The 6,504-nt window shown below is 34.4% G+C and overlaps 1 long non-coding RNA gene across 1 annotated transcript; it reads left to right on the forward strand.

Moving 5' to 3' along the window:
- The first annotated feature begins 2,033 nt into the window (after positions 1-2,033).
- Positions 2,034-6,014, forward strand: LOC131552629 (uncharacterized). Its single transcript, XR_009274022.1, has 5 exons — positions 2,034-2,147; positions 2,232-2,295; positions 2,773-2,842; positions 3,732-3,902; positions 5,491-6,014. It is a non-coding gene; the product is annotated as an uncharacterized LOC131552629 (long non-coding RNA).
- Positions 6,015-6,504: the final 490 nt, after the last annotated feature.

The following is a 6,504-nucleotide window of genomic DNA, read 5'->3' on the forward strand; positions in this document are numbered from 1 at the left end:
TGCACTTGCTATACTTTATACTTCAGTACAATAAAAGCACACAAATTTGGAGTTGAAATGGCAGCTGAGCTAATGAGTGATCCTCTGCTGCCATCTACTAGTTATAATGATAATTTAATAACATTTTCATCTTAAAAGTCTTTGTTTTTCGCTAGGAGACACATTTTTTTCATGTCATCTTCATGAATGAAAAGTCTATCTTTAAAGTGAATTTTAATGCACAGCCATAGAGTTGAGAAGGCAAATATTATAAGTGTTTAAAATGTGTTCATAACTATGAAGGTAAGTTATTGATTATCAATAATACCATTATGATGTCATTTGGGAGATAGCATCTCTAGCTACCTAATGTTAAAGGCATCATCTATCATTATTGTTATGCTATGATTATTTACGATGTTGCAATTATTATTTTTCGATTTCTGACAAGAAAGAGGCATGAGAGCTTTCTGTAAGGGTCTCAAGAGTCTCTACCTATATAAACCACATTAAATCAGCTTTTATGGGTGTTTACGAGCTGGCTTGTTATAAAAGATGTATAAAGGATCATTTAAATGCTGCTCTGCAATAATCTATCTTGTCTTTTTTAATTTATTTTATGTACCATATATGGTTTGTTTTTTGAGTATATTATTTCTGGGTTTTATTTTTTCAACATATGTTGTAATTAATTTGTAGTCATTTGTATTTATATATTTGTTATTGTAATCAAACTTTTTCTTTCAGTTTTCTGAGTTTTTTTTTTTTTTTGTTTGTTTTTTCTCCATTGTTTAGGTGGAGGCTCTAAATAAGCCCTTTGGGTTTTCTGCCTCTCCCTGCACAGTATATGGATTGTATTTTTTTGCATCAATGTTACTCTTGTGCAAAAATAAACTAAACTAAAACTATGCAGAAGTTCTAAAGAGCACTCTGTGCATATGGTCAATTGGTTACCAGGCAACGCAGCAGGTCCTCTCACTGACAACAGCTCCCTTAATTCTCTTCATGCATGTCTTCTCCATGTACACACACATATCACGGGAGAATCATTGTCATTGCATTTTCAATAATCCAGTGACAGTCTACAGTTTTTGTTCAGACCAATGCCAAAATTCACCCACATAAATCCGTTTTAAATAATATAATAATTTATACTCCTGACTCATCCCTTTTCTTAAAAAAATGGTTTAAAGGTTCAAGTTGTGAGGTTTATCATTTTATAATTTTTGTTTTTTGTTAAAACTTAAAACGGTAAATCAATTGCTATTTCGTGATCTGGTAAATGAGTAAATGTAAATGAAAGGATCCCATTATAACATGTACATGAAAAATGTAGAAACATTGGACACAACTATGGGGCACCACTGTGCAGCAGCAAGCATCACGACAAAAAAGGAACCTCAAGGTTGATCTATAGGTAAATGCGTGCAAATGTATAGGGCCCCATTCCTATATTTGTCAGGGGCCCCCAATTCACTAAATCCGCCCCTGCTCATGACGCACTGACTGACATTGCTTGTAGGTTGCCCACTTGCTTGACCGATGCTAAAGTCAAAAGGAGGGTGGTTGTAAGCTCCAGGGGCCGAAAGTCAGCCAACTGGAGTGGCTCAAATAAGGGAGATAAAAAGGGAGGGCCTTGTAAGGCTCTAAGGATTATGGATAACTCCCAAGTCGGCACAGAATGAGGACGAGGTGAATTCAATCTCCGAGCTCCCCTCAGGAATTTAACGATAAGATCGTTTTTGCTGACTGGCCTGATTCGCCGCGATAGCTGCCACATGACTGAAGTTGTCAGTTCACTAAGTAAATGCAGTATGACATGCTGACTGCATGCATTACAAATGGACAAGTCCAGTATTTCGTAACAAGGCTACTTGTTCATAGCCAGTATAAGTAACTTTTATAAGAACAGTGGTACACAAACAGGATTTGCAACACTTTACTACACACTGTAAAAAATTCCTGTAAATTTACATGGAAATTTAACAGTAAAATTATGTTTTCAAGTAATAGCAGTAAGTTGCTGTTATTTGCAGTGCATTATGGGAAGACTTGTTCACTTCGGGTTGCGTGGTCGACCAACGACAGCATGCCACCGTTATTTAACAGAATTATACCATATTTTTTTCCAACGTGAACAAGACAGCATTTTGGATTATCTGCATGAGGTAAGATTGCAACTATTTATGATTGTATTTGCCTCTCTTTAAATTACTTATTACTTAAAAATATTACATCTTAAACTATTATAGGTAAAGGGATGATTGAGCGACCGACCGATCGATGGAGTTCAGAGTCAGACTGACATCACATCAGGTAAATCCCTCATTTTCATCCAAAATGGATATTTTACTTCACGTAAAATATGAGTGGGACTCGGTGGGAGTGAACAAAATCGATTGTTTTTTTGTTGTGTGATAACTTTTTACGTGCGCCGGTCATTTTGTATCTGCCAGTGTTGTTTGCCACTACGTCCGATTTTACCTTTTTATCAAGTACTTCTAAAAATAATATTATAAAGCTAAAGTGAAGCCTTTGTAATTTTAATTAGAAGCCCGTTAGTGAACGGGTATAGGCTACGCTAGGAATCCATTTGTTCGTGAGTCGTGAGCTGATTTGCACATAGCCTACACACACTGTTTGTCGGCGATGCATCAATCATACAAGTGAAGTTTATGAAACACCCAATTTCATGTGCTAATCTTTAATGAAGAAATTATGTCTGTTTGCCTATACAATGCAAGCAAACTTGAACTTGACATAAATTACATAAATTGTTCTCTTTGACAATAGATGTCTGCCATTTCTGCTGACCTCGAGAAGACTGGTAACCTGCCTGTGACTCCTCGTTTGATCCTGCTTGGTAAGTATATCATATTAGACATGTCTGAAATTTATTTTACTAAAACAAGGCTCACACAAGTTTTACTATTAGAAGATCTACATTTATGTGCCTTATACTAGAATCCACTGTCTTTGAATGTTTTATTGCACTGGGCTGGGCTGCGTTTCTCAAAAGCATCATAAGCCTAGATTTATCTTACCTAGATAATCATTGCCACCAATGGTGTCTATGATCAACTTAGGCATAATATGCTTTTGAGAAACGCAGCCCAGATTTGATTTTAAAATATTTATTCAACTAAGCCAAGTCTGATTCTTGGTTTGAGAATTTAGTTCACTTATAGAAACCTCATAGTTTTTTTTTTATCACTATACAATCACTATACACTTTATTGTATTTAACCTTTTTTCCCCATCTCGAAATCTGGCTTGGCATTAAAGGGTTAGTTCACCCCAAAATTTAAATTCTGTCATTAATTTCTCACCCTCATGACATTCCAAACCCGTAAGACCTTCATTCATCTTCAGAACACAAATTAAGATATTTTTGACTGAGAGCTCTCGGATTTCATCAAAAATATCTTAATTTGTGTTCTGAAGATGAACGAAGGTCTTATGGTTGTGGAACGATACGAGGGTGAGGAATTAATGACAGAATTTTTGGTTAAACTATCTCTTTAAGTAAAAAAGACTAGAACAAGGTTCGATGTTGTCATCCTGTACACGCAGTCAGGTTGTTACAAATCGGTATAACATTTTTTGTCTATGGGTCAGCAGTGTCAGTTACCATTCAAAGACATGACATTGTGTGCCGTTGTCAGGTTATGAAAGAATTTTCTCACTGCCTTTTCTACACTTTCTAGAGATCATAGAATAAACATTGTTCTATCCATTCCTTTATGATCTAGGTGAAAATCCGGGGCAATGGATGAAACGGTGGATGATCAGCCTGGAAGGCTGAATAATCTCGGTGTGCAGCCAACTTTTCTCACTGGACTTGCTGCATTGTTCTCTTTGTATTACATCTTTAATCTGCAGTACCAGGAGGAAGCAGCATCCACACAGGAATTCCTTCAAAGGTAAATTTGCACTTATATTATTTATTTCTAATTAATATGTTAGTATTTGTATGGTGACTTAATGGAACAGTTCACCCAACAATGAAATTTATCATCCCATGATTTACTCACCCTCAAGCCACCTTAGGTGTATATGACATTCTTCTCTCAGCCGAACACAATCAGAGTTATATTAAATAATATCCTGGCTTCTCCCAGCATTGTAATGGCATTACATTTTGTTTTTCAAGTTTGTTCACATCAAGTTTTTGATGCCCAAAAAGTGTATTCATCCATCATAAAAATAATCCATACAACTCCTGGGGTTAATAAATGTTTTCGAAGTGAAGTGATGTGTTTTGTAAGAAAAATATCCGTATTTATAGCTTTATAAACTATAATCACTGGCTTCTGGCAACGGCTGTACGCACGTTCATGAGAGAGTCGAGTTCTGGCAGAAGGGTGATCTCTGACCCGATGTAGGACGTAGCTCCCCTTCTCTTACAATATTTTTTTTATTTTTTTATTTTTTTCTAATTTAGTTGTATGGATATCTTTTATGATGTATGAATGTGCTTTTTGGAGCTTTAAAAACACTACTCAATGCCATTCCAAAGCTGGGAAGAGCCAGAAAATTATATAATATAACTCTGATTGCGTTCAGCTGAAAGAAAAGAAATTCTGTCATTAATTCTGTCATGAGGGATTCACCCTCATGCCGTTCCACACCCGTAAGACCTTCTTTCATCTTCAGGACACAAACGTAGATATTTTTGATGAAATCCGAGGGTATCTGATCCACACATAGGCAGCCATGTCATTGCACCTTTTGACCTCCAGAAAGGTAGTTGAAAACATGGTTTAAAATAGTCAACGTTACTGCAGTGGTTCAACCTTAATTTTATGAAGTGACAAGAACTTTTTGTGCACCAAAAAACAAAACAAAAAAAAAAGATTTTATTTAACAAAATGAACCGTTGTCATACGTAGTGAATTCAGTGCAGGCTTCCTTATTTACATCCGAATGCCAACTCAGTATTGGCTGAAGCTGAAAACTTGAGCAGACATGCATGCATGCATGCATGTGATGTTGACAGGAAAAATATCTTAATTTGTGTTCCGAAGATGAACAAAGGTCTTACGGGCGAGTAATTAATGTCAGAAATTTTATTTGAGTGAACTAACCCTTAAAAATATAGTTCCCCCTAAAATAATGATCTCATTTACTTAACTTTATCACAAACTTGTGACTTTTTTTTTTCTTTGAAGGCCACAGTAACACAATACAATAATATATAATTTCTCAACATTTGTGAATGCATTAACTAACATGAACTAACAAAAATATATAAATTTGTTACAGTATTTAATATAGTTCATTGATTATGTTAGTTCAGTGCATTAACTAATGTTAACATATACACCCTTTTGATTTTAACAACAATGCAAATGTTGAAAATAATTAAGATTAATACATGCTGTAGAAGTATTGTTCATTCTTAGTTCATGTTAACGAATGAAATTTTATGTTACCAAAATTTTGATAATCAAAATCATACCATTTAAAATCATTGTTTACTGAAAATATTCCTTTCTTATATTTTTTTAGACGTTTTGTTGGAATAAATCCTGAAAAGGGGACCAAGGCTGCCAGAGGAAAAGTTACATCCAAAAAAACTGTGAAAACGGTGCAAAAGAAAACCATAACCGTCAACACCAAAGTGTCAAACCTCTTAAAGAGACTTATGGACTTTGAGTGGGACTTCATTTTAAAAAATGTAGTTGACAACCCCACACCCATGCAGGTTGGTTTTTGAAAAATGTGCTGGCCTGGTGAGTTGCACTTTGTTTATACCAAGTTATTTAGGTATTAAAAATGCTGATGCTTTGTTAAAGCATGTTGTTTATTTGATTATTTTTAATAATTTGTTTGTTTCAGTGCAATTGTTTTTGGAGTAATGTTTGAAGCCTGATTCGATATATTGTTTGTTTTTGTTTGTTTGTTTGCTTTTTCGTAAGCCATTTTTGTATTTTGATATGTTGATGGGTGTTTATTTTTTTATGTGCACTGAATATTACTTGAATACTTTTACATTTTTATCATAATAAAAAAAAAAAAATCCTAACTTGGCTTTATTCCTTTTTGTTACCCATGGATAAATATAAAGTGCAGGGTTATTATAGCATTTAAAATTTGAATTATTGGGTTGTGACTAGTATCTAATTAAACACTGTAAAACATTTCCCTGTAAAAAAACGTTAATCTACTGGCAGCTGTGGTTGCCAGCATGATACCGTAAAAATACGGAGCACTACTGTTTTTAAAATTAACAGCTAAATACCGTTTTTTTCAGCTACAGTAGACAACTGTAATTTAACAGCTATATGAAAAAATCTTCAAAAGTTTAATAAAAAAAAAAATATATATATATATATATATATTCCATATTTATATTCTATTCATTTCTATTCCATAACAAAAAACTTACTTTGTAGTAACCAAGCCATCTTGTGACTCAAAACGACTGCTGACAGTAGTAAAAATGACTATGGGTGACTTCATCTTAAATTTTGACATTCAAGTCCCCAGGAAAAAAGCAAGAAAATGAGAGACACATGGAGC

The sequence above is a fragment of the Onychostoma macrolepis genome, chromosome 13, assembly GCF_012432095.1.
Source record: "Onychostoma macrolepis isolate SWU-2019 chromosome 13, ASM1243209v1, whole genome shotgun sequence".
Classification (NCBI taxonomy): domain Eukaryota; kingdom Metazoa; phylum Chordata; class Actinopteri; order Cypriniformes; family Cyprinidae; genus Onychostoma; species Onychostoma macrolepis.